This window comes from Haemaphysalis longicornis, unplaced genomic scaffold, assembly GCF_048455015.1.
Source record: "Haemaphysalis longicornis isolate Haplotype H1 unplaced genomic scaffold, Haemaphysalis longicornis Haplotype H1 scaffold_1, whole genome shotgun sequence".
Lineage (NCBI taxonomy): Eukaryota > Metazoa > Arthropoda > Arachnida > Ixodida > Ixodidae > Haemaphysalis > Haemaphysalis longicornis.
The window spans coordinates 479,251,979-479,270,649 of NW_027526203.1; the positions used below are offsets into that span (position 1 = coordinate 479,251,979).

At 48.8% G+C, this 18,671-nt stretch overlaps 1 protein-coding gene across 4 annotated transcripts in view; it reads left to right on the top strand.

The window, feature by feature from the left end:
• LOC144156328 (uncharacterized) overlaps positions 1-18,671 on the top strand; it is a 157,345-nt gene that overhangs the window by 22,227 nt on the left and 116,447 nt on the right. The gene's annotated exons all lie outside the window — the stretch shown is intronic.

The following is an 18,671-nucleotide window of genomic DNA, read 5'->3' on the forward strand; positions in this document are numbered from 1 at the left end:
GACCGCTGCCGGCTCGTCAGCATGCGTTGCATCCACGCTGCACTCAGGTGAAGCTGACTGACACAACAGTATCGGGAACCCTTCTCGTCGTCGCTTTCTCGCTCAACAAGGGACCGCTGCCTGCTCGTCAGCATGCGTTGCAGCCACGCTGCACTCAAGTGAAGCTGACTGACACAACAGTATCGGGAACCCCTCTCTTCGTCGCTTTCTCGCTCGAGAAGGGACCGCTGCCGGCTCGTCACCGTGCGTTGCAGCCACGCTGCACTCAGGTGAAGCTGACTGACACAACAGTATCGGGAACCCCTCTCGTCGTCGCTTTCTCGCTCGAGAAGGGACCGCTGCCGGCTCGTCAGCATGCGTTGCAGCCACGCTGCACTCAGGTGAAGCTGACTGACACAACAGTATCGGGAACCCCTCTCTTCGTCGCTTTCTCGCTCGAGAAGGGACCGCTGCCGGCTCGTCAGCATGCGTTGCATCCACGCTGCACTCAGGTGAAGCTGACTGACACAACAGTATCGGGAACCCTTCTCGTCGTCGCTTTCTCGCTCAACAAGGGACCGCTGCCTGCTCGTCAGCATGCGTTGCAGCCACGCTGCACTCAAGTGAAGCTGACTGACACAACAGTATCGGGAACCCCTCTCTTCGTCGCTTTCTCGCTCGAGAAGGGACCGCTGCTGGCTCGTCAGCATGCGTTGCAGCCACGCTGCACTCAGGTGAAGCTGACTGACACAACAGTATCGGGAACCCCTCTCTTCGTCGCTTTCTCGCTCGAGAAGGGACCGCTGCTGGCTCGTCAGCATGCGTTGCAGCCAAGCTGCACTCATGTGAAGCTGATTGACGCTTTCGCCTCTTTCTGGGCGAACCCTCCGGATCGGCCGCTTCTGCGCTCGGAGCGCCGTGTTGCCCTACGCACCGTTGGTCAGAGGAAACAGCAGAGGGCTGCTTAGCGGTGACATTGCCGCTGACACTGACTGTCTGTTCAGCCACGCCTGCAGTCCTACCTGCAACTGCCTCGGGTTGCATTACATTAATAGCCGTACACTGATTTACACTTTCCTCTTTCAATTCGTAGCAGCTCCCCATGGCGATCTCTCCAGTAACAAAAGATGCAGTGTGCAGGACACCAACTGCATCGGATTCCTCGCGCGATTCCCATCTTGCTGCATCATGCAAAGCAACTGGCCGCTCGCCCACGCTCCCGGAATGTTCTCCGTCTCCGCACGCTGCGACAACGGGCGCACACTCAACTAAAGCCAGCCTCAGCCCCTTCAGTGCTGCTGCTTTAAGAACTGCGTAGCTCTTGCGCTGCTCCCCCGAGAGTCAAGCTAGGCAGCCTCTAGCCCTCACGCTCAAGTAGGGAATAATTACCCCTGCTCGCCATTTTGGCGGAACACAGTAGGAGTCTAGCCTGGCCTCGGCATCAGCGAACCAATCAAGCACAAGCGCTTCCTGGGAGGGCATATCTACGAGCACCCCTTGGAGCATGCTCAGGCAATCTAATCTCCCATCCATCTCGCTGCACCCTTGTGCTCGCGGCCCGATCCGTGAGGCGGTGGCGTTGTTAGCGCTTCTCAAACGCTGACTTCTTCGACGTTCCGCTGCTAACTCCGCCTCAGCGATCTTCAATTTCGCCTGCCGTAGGGCCATCTCGTCAGTGAACGACATGGCTGACCTAATCCTGACGCTTGCTGCCTTATCAGCACTCACCCTCAGCTCCATCTCACCATGCCTAGCTAACCGCCCCCCGTTATCTGAGGCTGCTCATGAAGCACCCCCTACATGTCATGGTGAGCCACGCACACAGGATCAAGTGAGGCACTGACCTGCATAGCTCGGTGCCTATAGAGATGCCGCACCGGTGCAGATGGGGTATCCATTTAGGCACGGCTCCTTCAGCTGATGTGTTCGCCGAACGGCCAGCTGACTTCTCGCCTGCCGACAGCTCGCTGTTCCTGCCGCTCCACGCTCAATGGACTGCTGATGTCTCCACTGACCACGGGTCAAGCTGCTTCTCCGCCGCTCAGCAGGCCGCAGAGATTGCCTCGGTCTCCGTTGAGAAGTTCGTTGAGCGCCTGTCGAGCCACTTCTCAACCTGGCTGGCGAGCTCGCTGCTCCCTCCGATCTCGTTCAGAAGAGCGCGATTTATCCGCGTGCTCCGTCCGTCGAAGGGCCCGCCTCGCCCACCGGCTGCCTGAGTCGTCGCTGTTGAAGATCCTGTCGACTGCGCCAGTTATCTTCGTCGGTGTTCTTTTTCCCGGGGCTTCTCCTCCAAGCCGCAGTAGCGCTGAGGATCTGACCCCGGGTATCCTCAACCGACAAACTCAGCTTCCGATGCAAAAACTGTACATTTATTTACAGCCCAGCGGGCGCCTAAGAAACAGTGCTCGGGTGGAGCCCAAAGACGGTTGGCCGAGCTCTCCCGCGCCCGGACCGCGTCTCTCTGTCTTCATTTTCCATTCCTCTTGCCGCTGAGGGCCGTGGAAGAAGGAAAAGCCAGTCCTCTTCGTCCATGTGGTCGTGGTTAAGACATCCAGTGCGAGCAGGCGCGGCCTTCCTCGGAATGCACGGCGTTTCAAGGCGCCGCGCGACACGTGCGTTTCATTTCTGCGCCGCTCGTCCCAGGGCCCGCGCCAGTTGGTGCGTCGAAGCGCCCGACACGGAGCTTGCCAGCATCTGCAAGGGTGCCACCGTCAACAATGACTTTGGTCTTAAAGGGACACTGAAGTGAATATGTCAAGCTCCCGTTTTAAATGCGGAGCATTTCTTAGGCTCGCCTGGTCCTGCGTCGTTGATGGCGGCGCCGTCCACACGCTCACTGCGCATGCGCAACTCTCCTCCTTACACCCACAGCTCCGCGATACTACACTATAAAAAAAGAAATAGTTAGCGGCACCCGGTTTCGATCTCACGACTCTCTGGCCACAACGGGAGGTACGCGGTGCTCTTCCCACTACGCTACAAATCCGGGACAGGAGCAAGTGCTACGAATGCGCCTTATGTCCTTGACTCATTCAAACTACGTCAAGAGGCTACTGATACAACGAATGCACCCGAAGCTGAACGTCAACGGAAACGACGAACTGAAAACTTTAGAGGGGGATGCTGAATTTCCCGTGGGAAAGCTGTGGCGGGAAGCGCCACGCGCCTTGCAGCTCAACCAGTCCCGTCCGCAGCGCCTCTGATGCTGATTGCGGCAGGATGCCCCTAGGGATTGGCCGACCAAAGAATCCATCACGAGATAGGTTCGCGTTCAACCACCGTCGTCATCTTCCCGTAGGGGAACCGCCGAAGAAGAAGAAGAACGAGAAGACAAAGCTGCGAAGAGGAGGGCGTGTACATTGCTTTCAGCCGGTGCACCAATGTCAACAACCTTTACCTCACCAAAGCTGACGGAGACTACCGATTCATTTGCGTGCCTTTGCCACCGGTGTGGACCCGGACGCGGAATTCCCTCTGGCGCTAGCAAAAACAAGATCACTCAACATAACGGCAACACAATGAAACCACACGGAACCGCCACGATGCTTCGCATCCTCACCAGGGTTCCCCACGGGAAGATGGTGTAATTTTTTTCTTGCACTGCGTAGACTGGCTCAAATGAACACACTTTTCATCGTTTGTCCGGTTGATAAGTCGGTAATTATTTTATAAAGCCCGAAAGAAGGAAAACTACCATGCGCAGTCTGCGGCGGCACCGCCAACTAGAGGCTGTGACGTTGGGAGGAGGTGCACCGGGATTGGACGATGTCCAAGATTAGCATTCAAACAAGTTTCGGTTTCGGTTCTGTAAAACAACATGCTTGACATCTGACGTTATCGTTGGATGGACTTTCTCGATATCTCAGTAATCTCCATACTGCGCTTCTGCCTTGTTGGCTGTAAAATGCCTAAGATAAGCCTCCCAGGTCGGCTTGGAATCGTAGCAATCACAAGCCGAGGCATACGCAGTGGATGAACGCCCTCCGCGTCACCGCAGACGCTCAAATGCCACGCGCTTTCCCCCATATTTGCAGTTTGCCTCACTCGTACCTATATCGTAAAAAGCGTGTTCGCACCAGGCCAAGGGTCTGCTGATTCTGGCCTGTGCCCACTGCCCGCAAGCAGTCGGTGCTTATGGCAACAGGACGCCAACGAGAACTCGCTAGCGCATCAGTATCAGTCTGCGCGCGTTCTGCGAACTCGCTCGTGGAGCAGTGAAAGTTACGGCCCGAAAATTGTGAACTCAGTTTAGAAAACATCGGCCGCAAACGAAAAAAATCAATTTACAAAAAAAAAGCATGTACCTCGGGGTAGTGGAACTTGCTACTTGCCAATCAACATACCGAGCGCTGCAGACAACTAGGCCACAGGGCAACGCTGCGGCTTTCTAAATATAAGGTATATAATGTATAGCCAGTTTACACTTTAATTTAGTTTTAGCATTTTAAGCATCTTAGGTAACTATTTGTTGCATAGTGTACGTGCAGTAAGCGTCCCCCAAATTTTCGCAATATCTCACGTCTAGCAATTGCATTTCTCAAACTTTCTTAAACAGAAAAGCGTTCGCACATGTGTGGTCGTGCGGCCGCTGTGCTTGTTCACCCAGCGCAAAAAAGTGCTTCCTGCTCCCTAGTTTTACGCTGTACGGTAAAAGTGTCAGTTGATTTTATTTCCTTGGCACCTATATTGACTTCGCTGACTCTTCTCCCGCCTTCAAGTGGGGTTAGGTTTTCCTACTAGAATACCAGTCAGCGAAGCGTCGTATGTGCGCTTGTGCAGCGCTTGCGTGGAGCGACCTGGACTAGGAGCTTGATACAGTGTACAAACTAACAAAGTAAATAAAGGCATATTCTTACATTCACAAACATGTCATGGCTTCGTTTCAAGTGAGCGAGCGAATTGTGACGACCCGTCGGCGGCCGGCGGACTAAATGCAGGGCCGACTGACTCTGTCGGAAGTTCGGTGAGCTGTGCAGTAGCGCAGTCAAGCCAAGTCATTTCCTCCTGACGTCACACGAAGACGCCAACGAAACTGGGCCAGAATGCAGAGAGGAGGACAGCATTTTCGAATTGATTTTATACTACATAAATTCGCGTAAACGCACTCAGACTGGTGGAAACACGGCCTACGGGCTCCGCACTAAAATTTGAGCTAGTAATCCCGCAATGTTTACAAATCACTTCAGTGTCTCTTTAAAGGGGTTGTGAAGAGAAAATACGTTTGTTTTTGCTTAATTTTGTCTGCTTGAACGACCATTTAAGAACATAAATCCCAAATATTTTCACCATTCATTACTTCTGGAATTTAGGAGGCGCCTTTGAAATTCTCGTTTTCAGGCGCATCGCAAGCGACAATGCGCGCGTCGTCGGTCGGTACCGCAACTACAGTGACGTCACGTCAAGTACATTCGAGAGTTCAGCGCGTTCAACGTTCTTTGTGTATATTGTTCTGCAAAGCTGCAAACCGGATATTTTAAAAATAATGCATCCTTTATTCGTTGCCAAAAAAACAGTTTTCTATCCACGTGAGCGGTGTCGTGACCGCTTCAGTAGATCTGGCAACCATTTCAGCAGAACTAAGACCTACTGGCTGTTTGTGCAGTTTGTAGCCAGTTTCCCTGCTGAATTTCACGTTCTTTTGCCGAATTCTCTTCGGAATCTTACTTTTTTTGCATGAAATGGGAGAAAACCGCTCAAGCAAAAAAAAAGAAAAAAAAAGTGCCCCGTGTGCGATTCAAGCTTGCGGACTCCGGGCTAGCCCAACGTTACGGCCAGCCTAGTCGGACACTTTATCCACTACATTATCGACGTGAGAAGCGCGCGCGGCGAAAAACTGCTGCATGAAAGCCTCTTCGCATTTGTACCCCAGAAGTGTGTCGTGCTTTCATAAATTCTAATCAACCCAGAGCTTAAACCACCAACTTACTGTTGAACGCTTCTGCAGTAAGCCAAAGGGGGGCGTATACAATCAACGAAACAGCGTTGACAGCATTGTTTATTGCAGGAAACAGGAAAGCAATCGTCGAACGGCGTGGTGGAGAGACTCGGCGACTCGGCGCTGTATCGCTGCTTTCCGCTAGTTATTTTGCGCTTGATGAGTAAATGATGGATGGGTTTTAAGTTCCGACTACTCGAAGTTCCTTCGATTAACGTGTTTATGTAATAAATTCTCATTTTAAGAGTTCGGTCATTTACCTCGTCAGGTCAGAAGTTTCACGTTCGCGATACTGACATTACAGGCTACGTGAGACAGACGTCGGCAAACTTGTGCAAGAACATCGGCTAGCAAAACGACAGTTTACTCGTGAGAAACAGCGTGAACAGTTTACGAATGTCCAGTTTAAATTAAACGTGGGTACTTCTGCCTGCGCTACTCGTCCGCGTTGTTGACTGAAAGTTTGACCATGTTGATCAGTCGTATCAGAGATCAGACATCTCCCGTTCAGTTGCAGGGCGAGTTTCATCATGGCGCCGATGTAGCTTTATCTGAACCTTTGCAAGCCCGCTCTATGCCGACATATTGTGCAGACGAGGGAGAACTATGATTGGCTTCTTACTGACTTACTGAAACGTCACTTCACGAGTTGAGGAGGAAAGCCTTGGTGAAACCGTAACTGCATTTGTTTTCCTATTTGCCGATATCGGGCAGCGAAACGGGTATGCATTGTTTGTTTATCAAGGTTCCACGGTTAGAAGCGCACACACAGCACATTTTTTAGATGCTACTGCATCTCATTCACTCGCCTTGTCCATGCAGCGTTGGCGTTGTTGTCGTCCGCCCCTCCCCCATTCTCCTCGCCGCGCGAGCTGCGCTCTCCGCCGCTCACCCCCTCTCCTCTCCGATGCCCCTCTCTCGTCCACACCCCTCCCCCTACACTATAAAAAAAATAATAGTTAGCGGCGCCCGGTTTCGATCCACGACCCTGTGGGCGGAACGCGAGGTACATGGTGCTCTTCCCACTGCGCCACAAAACCGAGACAGAATCAAATGCTACGAACGCGCCTTATATCCTTGATTGATTGATTGTGGGGTTTGACGCGCCGACGCAACGCAGGCGATGAGGCGCGCCGTAGTGGAGGGCTCCGGATTAATTTTGACCACCTGGGGATCTTTATCGTGCGCCGAAATCTCGTACACACGGGCGTTTTTGCTTTTCGCCTCCATCAGAAAAGCGGCCGCCGCGGCCGGGAATCGAATCCGCGACCTCGTGCTCAGCAGCGCAACGCCTTAGCCACTGAGCCACCGCGGCGGGTCCTTATATCCTTGACTCATTCAAACTACGTCAAGAAGCTACTGATACAACGCATGATGGGGCAATGATTAACACTTGCATTAAAAGAAAAGAAGCTCCCACTTACAGCAACAATGATGGAGTAAAGGTCGTTGCGACAGTGAAGCCCCAAGCATACCACTTAGAGAGATTGACCAGGATTGGCCAATAAGACATAATAATAATCATAAAACATAATAATCATACGCGTTCCCGACACGTTTCACGCGATTTCAGAATCAATCCAACGGAAGCACCAAGTGAATTTTTTTTTGAAAATTTCTTCACGACCCCTTTAAAGGGACACTGAAGTCAAGCTTCTGTTTTTGCTTGCATTGCGTAGACTTACTCAAATAAACACACTTTTCATCGTTTATCCGATCGATAAGGCGATATATATTTTATAAAGCCTGAAAGAAGAAAAACTAGCATGCGCGGTATGTGGCCGCCGCACCAACCAAAGCAGTGACGTCCATACGAGGTGCTACTCTGATTGCAAGAAGTCCAAGGTTCGAATTCAAAGCAGTTTCGGTTTCGGTTCTGGGAAACAACGGGCTTGGCATCCGACGTTATCGCTGATTGGGCATTCTTGACATCTCGGTAATCGGCATACCGCGCTTCTGATATGTTGTCGGCTGTCAAATAATGATAGTTCTTTTATTTTTCATCAAGAAGATGAGGGAGGCAGGGAGAAAAAGCTGGTAAGCACTGGAAAACCTACAACTTGAACGATACTGATAAGCAGCTTGGCTAGCTCCAGCCCTCAAAAAGTACACTTTGGCGAGTATACAGCAAGCTGTGGTGCACATAATAGAAATCAAAAAGATATTGTTACATCGACAAATCCGAACAGCCTTACCTACAGGGAAATAAACAGCAAAAAACACCCGCATTATCAGCAACAATACAACTCATTTTCGGGTAAAATAATTAATAGAACATTGACTGATTTATTGTATGATTTAACGCACCGACGCAACGCAGGCGAGGAGGCGCGGTGTACTGGAGGGCTCCGGATTAATTTTGACCGCCTGGGGATCTTTAACGTGCGCCGAAGCATCGTACACACGGACATTTTTGCTTTTACCCTCCATCAGAAAAGCGGCCGCCGCAGCCGGTAATCCAACCCGCGATCTCGTGCTCAGCAGCGCAACGCCTTAGCTACTGAGCCACCGCGGCGGGTAATTAATAAGAACACATTTTAGTAACTGAGATTACTAAAAAAGAAAAAAAGAGAACGAAATGAACTTTCGTAACAACAGAATCAAATGGTGAACTATCACAGGGGAAAACAAAGTAACATGCATTTGGTTGTGAAGAGACAAAGTAATTATGTTTGAAGTGCAACGCGCATGGTATCAAAACGTATCAGGAAATGATTGGAGGTTAATATTTGAAGGCTAATAAAACAAAAACAACTTACAGAAATTTGAGAAAAAGGTACATAGTTCTTTTGTGGAGGATCTTTCTCAACTTACGTCACAAGAACTTGTAGTACACATGCAGCAGGAAGAATATTGAAATAACTAACTACGGTGTTATGCAAGGAGGCGACAATATCAGCAACCCGCCGCGGTGGCTCAGTGGCTAAGGCGTTGAGGTGCTGAGCACGAGCTTGCGGGTTCGATTCCCCGCCGCGGCGGCTGCTTTTCTGATGGAGGCGAAAAGCAGAAACGCCCGTGTGTACGAGATTTCGGCGCATGTAAAGATCACCAGCTGGTCAAAATTAATCCGGAGCCCACCACTACGGCGCGCCTTATCGCCTGCGTTGCGTCGGCGCGTAGAACCCTACAATCAATCAGTCAATCCATCAATATCAGCATTATTCAGTCTAGGCAGCGGCAGCAGCGACAAAACCTCTTCATCGTAGTAGGAACTGAAAAATCCACACCAATATGAAAAAATGATGCAAAGAGCTTGTGTACGCGTGTGCGCACAGGCTGCCGCCGCTGCCAAATTGTGGGAAACGCCCGCCAAGAGCCAAAAAGAAAGGCAAGGGAATACGTCACGCTGAAGTAGGTAGGTGACACGCCAGCAGCCGTCGGTGATAACCGCAGGAACCGTCGGAACGAGCGTCACCAATTCGGTCTGTCGATGAATAGGCTGAAAAATTGATGCAAAGAGCTTGACTACGCGTGTGCTCACCGGCTGCAGCCGCTGCCGAAGTGTGGGAAACACCCGCCAAGAGAATGCATCAGATAAGCCTGCCAGAACGGCTTGGAATAGTAACGATCGCTAGCCGACACGTACGCAGTGGATGACCGCCCTCCGCGTCACCGGAGACGCTCAAATGCGATGCGCGGTTTCCCCACCTTTGGAGCTTGCCTGGCTCGTGCCTGCATTATAAGAGGCGTGTTCGCGTCCCTTATAATGCGGGACTGCGCCCGCAAGCAGTCGGAGCTTATGGCAACACCGTGCCAACGAGAACTCGCCAACGCGTCAGTATCAGTCTGCACACATTCTGCGAACTCGCTCGTAGAGAAATGAACGTTACAGCGCAAAAATGAGGAATTCACTATAGAAAACATTGCCCCCCCCCCCCCCCAAAAAAAAATTAACTTAAAAAAAAAAGCACGCGGTATCATGGATTCGAGTTTCCCAAGTGCAAAACAATGCACCCAAGGCTCCAGACCACTCGGCCATGTGCCAGGACCATCAGGGGAGGAAATATAAGTGCAAAACAATGGACCTAAGGCTCCAGACCAGTCGGCCATGTGCCAGGACCATCAGGGGAGGGAATATAACGTATATATTGTATAGCCCATTTAAATTCGAATTTAGTTTTAGAATTCTGAGCAGCTGAGATGACTGTTTAGTGACGCTCTTGCAGTAAGCGTCCCCCAAATTCCCCCAAATATCTCATCTCTAGCGACTGCATTCCTTAGGCAGAAAAGTGTTCGCAAATGTGTGGTCGCGTTGCTGACCGCTGTGCTAAATCACCCAGCGTAATAAGTGCTTCCTGCAGCTTGGCTTTAGGCTGTGCGATAAAGTTTCGGTCGATTTTAATTCCTTAGTACTGTATTAACTTCGCTGACTCTTTTTGCGGCTTCAATTGGCCTTAGAGTTTTCTACTAGCGTACTTTAGGCTGTACGATCAACTTTCAGTCGATTTCAATTCCTTAGTACCTGTATTATCCTCGCTGACTTTTGTTGCGCCTTCAATTAGCCTTAGATTTTTCTACTAGCGTACTTTATGCTGTACGATCAACTTTCAGTCGATTTTAATTCCTTAGTACCTGTATTAACTTTGCTGACTCTTCTTGCGCCTTCAATTGGCCTTACATTTTTCTACTAGCGTCCTTTAGGCTGTACGATAAAGTTTTCGGTCGATTTTAATTCTTTAGTACCTGTATTAACTTCGCTGACTCTTTTTGCGCCTTCAATTGGCCTTAGATTTTTATACTAGCATACTTTAGGCTGTACGATCAACTTTCAGTCGATTTTAATTCCTTAGTAACCGTAGAGTGCACCTTACATTGGAAGGACAGAAATGCGCCCAGCAGGTCAACATCCATCATGGACTGAAACAGGGATGCCATTTGAGCCCAATACTGTTCATGCTTTACATGGCAGGGTTATAAAAGAAACTGGAAGAAAGCAGCGTATTCCGGGAATGCCATACGCAGACGACATTGTTTTTTTAGCTGATAACGAGACCGATATGTAACGGCTAATAAATATTAGCGGCCTGGAAGCCACCGACCTCGGGTTAAATTTTAGTGCAGAAAAATAAGGAATAATGGTTTTCAATGACGCTACCACTGACGCAGTGTCTATCCAGCAAGGCGAATTACCCAGAGTGAAGGAATATAAATATTTGGGAGTGTGGATCAACGAAGGGGATAACTACTTAAGAACTCACGAGGAGCAACTTAAGGGTAAGGGAAAGCGAAACGCAGCTATAATGAAGCATATAACTCTGGGGGGGTTTAACAAATATGAAGTAGTGATAGGAATGGAAAGAAGCAAAAGGAGGAGCAGTTGTTCGAGATGTTTTTAATTACGGTTTTCCTTTTCCGTGCTTTGACGTGTGTATTTGTGACAAGTGCAATTTTTCAAAGATGTGTTCTGCATGCTAAGTTTACTCTCAAATTGCATACTGCTTTATTGCTTTTCAAATATTGTTGTCTTGCCTCCTGCCAAGTGGACAGGGCAGTGGACGCCTTCAAGCCCGTTCTAGTGGCTTTTTGTTCATTGCCCTCAGCATCTGTATCGCCTGATGTTGATGTTGAAATAAACTTTTGATTCCGGGTCTCCCATTTGCGAATACTGTACTCTGCTTAAAATCAGACATTCTATCAGGCCTTGAAGTGAACAAGAGAACGGTACGACGTTTGGCCTTAGGCGCGCATGGAAAAACAACTAACGAAGCAGTTCAGGGAGATATGGGCTGGGCGTCGTTTGGAGTTCGAGAAGCACAAAGTAAAATATGCTTTGAGGGGAGGGTGAGAGCAATGCATCAGCGTAGGTGGACAACTAAAGTTTCTAGGTACATATGCATGAAAAACGTGGACACGCAGTGGAAAGACTAGCAGGCTATCGATGAAATACGGGAAGAACAGTCGAGAATCAGACAGCCAAGGTAACCAAAAAAGGAGCAAGGCAGATTGAAAAAAATAAATGGAGAGAAAAATGGAAGCTAAAACGTCGTTAGAGGTGTACAGGGCAGAGAAATTGCACATCAGAAAGGAAAATTTCTACGATAATTCCAAACGCAGTGCTTCGCTTTTTGAGGGTGGAGCAGGATGCTTAAGAACTAAGAGCTTTGTGGGGAAGTATTCACAAAATGATGGGGTATGCGTGGTCTGCGGAAAAGAAACAGAAACTATGCGGCACATAGTGTTGGAATGCGAGTTTATCCATCGAAATCTACAGGAGGGAAATATTCGACTTCCAGGAGCCCTAGGATTTAAGGGTAGCGCAGAAGGCGTTAACCTCAAGGCTGTCGAGGCGACTAAAAGAAGATTAGAATTATGGTGGACGAAAAGCAGAGAGGGGAATATTGCCTAGGACAGCAACCACCCGTAGCAGAAAAAAAAGTATTTTGTGCCTAATAAGCTTTTGTGCCTGCCCTAAGCAGCGCTAGTATTAAACCAGGAGTATAAAACATAGGTTTTTTAGTCCTTTTTGGTCAGATGACATGTTATCATCCCGCTACAATGGGGAAACCAATAGCAATCATCCTCATCGAGTGTTATCACAGAAGGCGCAAACGTATGCGGACCTCTTGCTGTACCATTTCAAAAGGTGCTAGTCTTTTTTTGGTAATCTAAAACGCAAAAATTGACTCAGCTTGCAAAGATGATGCAAGGCTGGAGAAACAGCATAGCTGTGGGTCGACCTATCTTTTTTCCCATTTTGATCCGCTGTCAGTGGGGGGACACTCTGGAACAGCCTTGTAAAATACGGTTAAACTTGGCCTCACCCTTCAGCGCTTAGCAAGAACATCGCAAAACGTAGCAAACGTAGCGAAACTTAGCAACACCGGAAGAAACTAGGACAAACCACAGCTCCGCTGTTCTTTTTTGCAACTGAACACCTATTTCTCACCATTTCAACCCCCTACAGAAGGCCAAGCGTGCTGCAGGCGGTCAACACCATTTTCGCCACACAACTGTAGTCTTAATTTTAAAGGTTAAACTTGGTATTTCACGTGCCAAAGCTAAACTTGGGGCATGAGGCGCACCGTATGGAAACGAGTGATCTTGCAGACGAACAAATTTTTTTGCTATTGAACATTTCTTACGAGTACAGGAGGGTATGAAGGTGTCTTGTCCTTTACAGTGCAATTATACACGCATGCATGGCCTTATTAAATGAACAGATGAGCACCTTTTCCACACCCTTTCAACAGCCTAAAAAAGCCAAGGGTGTTGAAGTTGATCAACGCACCTGTTTCACACAAACAGGGTGTAGAGATACGAATTGGGTGTTGAGATTCAAGACAAAGGGTGTAATGGGCTCCCAACACCCATTTTCCCCCTATGCTACAAGGTTGACACGGTAAAAAAATTAGTGCCCTTCCCCTCTGTGAAGAGGGATGACCCGCGAAGCTGGACGCAGTCCACCAGATGCACGAAACTAACACGTTTGTTTGCAATTTGCAATTGAGAAATAAGCACTTATTCCAATGAAACCTGGATGGACTCGAGCTTCATTCCGGCGGAAGCTGTCTGTTTCCCTCCTGCGTCGTAGGCATCTTAATGTCTGCGTAACACAAACCCGATCCGCTCGACCCGATCCTGCTGTCTGTGCAAAGCTAGCATCTGCTTGCTACGCATTACTGCAAGCCCGTGAGTTATTTGATATCAAAATACTAAAAACGCTTTATTACGCTTTATTCAATAGTCACCTGCCGTACTGCATGGTTTCTTGGGGTTGGACGTACAATACCTATCTCAATCCTATACGTCGACTACAAAAACGGGCTCTGAGAACAGTCACACGCTCAAGACGAGATGCACCTAGCAAACCCCTTTTTGACGCTCTTCAAGTTTTGACATTTGATCAATTACGTCTGAAAAATACAGCTGAATTGGTATACAGTATATTAAATTATAGCCATCCTTCAAACAGCTCGATATTTTATTCTTCATTGCGCCAAACAAGAAGTTCTGCTGTAGGCAACCTTAACCTGGCACCAGTTAGTAATGTGTACGGGCAGCGACTGCTACTATTCATTGGGGCCAAAATATGGAACGATATACCACTGGAAATAAAAGAATCAAAAAGGTTTAGTTACAGCTTGAAAAGACACTTGCATAAAGAAACGTAGCAACAATGAGTGATAATACGAGTGTGGAGCCTATGCTACTTAACTGCTCATTCCGTCTTCTTCCCACACACTATGTATTAAATACAAGCCTTCTTAACCCACATTTATTTTATTTTGAGGCCCGTGCGAGGTTTCAGTTGGCTGTAAATATAGTGCGAATGTATTTTTATATGTACCAACATCTTTTGTTTTTTATATTTGCAATAAATATTCTTCATAAGCCCATGTTCTTCTTGTATAGTCGGTGTATTCGGTGTATAAGCCTTCCTCGCCTGTATACATGTGTGCATATATGTGTGTATGTGTGTGTACAAGAAAACTATGAACAAGGTAAAAGCACGATTGTTGCCAACGTTTCAGCAAAGAGACTTGCTTTCGTGTATGTATATATATGTGTATATATATATATGTGTATACACTTCATGTTTGTTGAACAGCTGAATTAGGAAGCTACGATATATATATATATGTATATGTATATGTATATGTATATATATATATATATATATATATATATATATACACACACTTGATGTTTGTTGAACAGCTGAATTAGGAAGCTACGATTTGATGCGACCGAAGTGCCAATGTATTTTGTTTGTGGACCCTAAAACTAGCCTCTGGCTATTGGGTCCAACACTGTTTTTGCGTATGTTGCTCTGCAAAAATAATGAATAAAGCTTCAATCAATCAATCAATCACTAAGGACACCGGACAGTTCCCTTTGGGGCGGTGGACGTACACGTCTCAACCTCCCGCCAGCACAATGTACACGTCAGTCAGTGAGTGCGTAAAACGTATAGCTGCGCGTGCATGCCCCCCTCCCACCTTTTCTCCACTCACAACCTGTGCCTTCATAAACCGGCAATCGGTTATGTGCGCGTGCTTAGAAGTCATAGGCACCGCCAAAGTTGTCGCTCTAAAAGCCCTTCAAGCTGAACAAGAAGTATTGGCTCACGTCGAAGTTGCTGTTCACCCGGTAGGGATTACCAGCTACTCGGCGAGCTCGAACTTGCGCTGGAAACGGCGGCGGCAGCGGCTTTCTGTTGTTTTCATCCCAATTCGCGCTTTTGTTCCGGCGGGCCCTCCTTCGATTCCCACTGCCCTTCCTCCGAGCGAGAGGCACGCGTCTGTCCCACAGGGAGTTCAAACCTGGAAGAACTCGAGCTTTATTCTAGTAGACAGACATGCGGCTGTTCGTTTCCCTCCCCCGTCGTAGGCATCTCACTGTATGTGTAACAGACCACTCGAACACAAACCGCTTGACCACTGAGGACAGCTGACAGGTCGCATATTGAGCCGCGAGAATTCCATGTTTAAATTTCCCGCCAGCACAACACGCATGTCATCGGTAGCGGCATGAAGCCTAGCTGTGCATGCCCGCCCCCTGCTTCCACCCCCAAACAGTGCACGCATAAACCGGCAACCGATGATGGGCGTGTGCTTAGGCGTGAAATACACGGGCGAAAATGTCGTGCGGGAAGCCTTTCATGCTGAAGAATTATAGGCTCACGTCTGCGTTAAAAGCGGGCAAGTTTATCTGGTAACGCCGCCTAAGGGCGCTACCACCGCTATCACTCAATTGCGCAACTTGTCAAAAAGGCATCGGGGGTGGCGAGGGGAATAACCGTTGTGATAACCGTTGTGAAAGAGGGGTCGGCGGTGGTGAGGAGGCGCGCCGCAGCGGGGCCGAGTAAATCGGCTTCACCGGAATGAAAACGGGGGGGGGAGGGGGGGGGGGCGTAGGCATATACTGGTTCGTAGTGAAAAGCTCAATGTGCGCATTGTGGGGTGGGGCAAAGTTGAGCAAGCCTTGCGGCCGGCGCAAACAACGGAATGTCAATGCCATCGGGGCCGCAAGCAACGGCAGCTTCGGAGGCAGGTGGCCGCATACCGGATGCTCTCCCTCCACCTAGGCGCACCTCCGTCAGCCGGTGGCTACGCTTAATTCGCGAGGGGGTGTGCATTAACCGCTGTATGTGTTGTAAGTGTGCACAGAGTGATTTCAATTGGGGGAAGCTGATGACATGTAGAGTGCACGTTTCAGCAAGAGTTCGCCGCGAAATGCTGCAACGAATCGTATACATGCGCTCTTGCTACACATGTCAAGCATGTAAACGCATTTTAAAGCGCTTAACTTACCACCGCCTACGGTGCGCCTTGATAAGTCGAGCATTTTCGAGCATTGGATCCACTTTAGTTGTATTGGTCGGCAATGCCTTTTTTGCCACTTTAGAGCAACAAATTGAAATTTTAATTCATTTTAAGCAGGGTGGAGATATTTTACCAGAAAAGCTTGCTTAACTCCTCGCAGAATGATTCGGGACTTTCAAGGTATCCATGACCCGTAAAAACACAAATATAATTTTGATTCACAAGAAGGGAAATACCAAATATCTTAACAATTACAGACCAAGAGACTGCTGTCGGTTCTGTGCAAGGTGTTGTCCAAGGCATAACCGCATAACCGCATAAGCGGCAGCATATATTTCCAACAGCCCAGTCAACAGGCTTGGTTTAAAAAAGTATACTCTACAATGAATGACATCCATGTCATCAACCAATTGATAGAAAATCCGCATAGTATAATTATCCGCTCGCTATGAAAACGCACTTGATTCAATAAACACCGCAGCAGTGATGGAATCGTTAAGGACCATGGAATGGAGGAGAAAAAGTGAAGGCCCTTAGACGACATATTTGAGGGATGCACGGGCAGAATAGTAGTAGTAACAGCACTTTATTCCAAAGAAAACTGACAATACAGGTAGGCCAGCCTGCCAAAGCCGCTTGAGCGGCAGCGCCCGGCAGCCAAAGACAACCGCGGAGATGGAAAAGCACTATACCATGTACAAAAAACTCATTGCGCAACACTTAAGTACACCAAAAAGAGAAAACAAGTCCACCTACGACATGTAGATTACATTCAACGCAAGGAAAACAAACCAGATGGGAACTATTGGCTTGTTCAGTAAACTCGTCACAGCTTACGAAAGAGTCATTATACCAAAGCTGGAATGCGACACAATTCACGCACTGTGTAACCTACACAACTCGGTATCTTATGGCAAAACGTCTAATGCTTAGAGCTGACAACAGCAAAAAAGAATGTAGAATGGGATATTGAAAGGGACCTAAACAGGGTTCCAAAGGTTGCGATTTTACGTGCGCAATCGTTGGAGTATTATTCAAAGAACGTCCTGCCGCAAAAATGGTTTTAAAGCGTTCAGTATTAGCCGAGTTATCACTCATTAAAAAGAGCCCGCAACAAGGCCTGGCGCATTTCCTCTTTCACTGCGCCTCCAAAGCACTGTGGAAGCGGTGACGCCACCAACCAGGCGCAAGACCACCTAGAGAAACAGGGTTGGTCCGAGATGCGGGCAGCCATTGGCTCCGCTCGGCGGGACGTCACGCTTCTTTCTTTTTTTTTTTTTTTTTTTAAGGAGACGACGTCCAGGCTCCGCCTACTACATCCGCTACCCCTCAGCGTGGTCGGTTGGTGGCTGGCCGCAACAAACGGCTCCTCGCGCCGGCCGTGCCCAAGTCGGCACGTCAGTTTTATAATAGCGGAAACGAGCGTTTGAAGGCCAGATAGGGGGCTTCCAAACACAACATGCTCGCTAACGACAATAATTGAAGATTGCCACCGACGACTATAGCGGCTCGCTAGCGTTTCGGCATGCGGCGCTGCCGCGGTGAACTGGTCCCACCGAGGTCTGGGAAAAGGCTTAGCATCGCCGCAGTTATCCAGACACTGCTTTGCGAGGCCGCGACGACGACGATCCCCCGCACAATCTTTCACTGCACTATCACCCCCTTTCACGTATTTGCAAACCAATTTTCAGCAATATTCCCGCTCTGGCGGGCGGTGACAAGTTTTAGCTGCTCCGGTGTATGCCGTATCGTGCATACACCGCACAGTGGGCTGCTTGTCGACCGTGCAGGCAGATGCTTGCCGCGGTGGCGCGTGTAGCGGGCGTTTGTGCCCACAGAGACTCTCCGTATTTTTCAGCGTTATTCATACCTTGTAAACGACGCGCTATATCCACAAACTCAGCTAAGCTCATGTAATGGATGGCGACGATCGACATTCGTCCGTGCCTCCGGTGTAGCGCGCAACCGTGTTTCTCCCAGAGCCGGGAACGCTGATTGTCTACAGCATTTAACGGGGCCCACCAATAGCGCAGCCGTACTGTTCAGAGCTTCGTGCGTCACAGGGTTCGTCACAAGCAGTCTGTCGCACGTCAGAGCGCGGCAGTGTGGCGGCAAGGAAGCGGGATAGGTGAGCAAGGAAAGAAAGAAAGGATCTTTGTCAGAACAGCCGCCGATATTTTCTGAGCTCTGCCTTCCCCACTTTCTCCCCTTTGGATTTCGGCCTTTTTGTCGTCCACGCTCCGACAAATATTTCTGGTTACGCCACTGCTGGGTAGGGTTTTCAGGAAGCTTGACCGGGAAAACGCTGGTTTACGGATAAACGGGGGCTGCTTGAGCCATTTGAGCTTTGCAAACGATAGTCTCTTAGTGAATCAAAAAAAAAAAAAAAAAGATTGAGGAACTAAGATTAGTATGCGTGGCCGTGGGGCTAAAAATAAATATGACTACAGTTGAAGTAACCATAAATAGCCATGCTGAATGCGCCCTTTTCA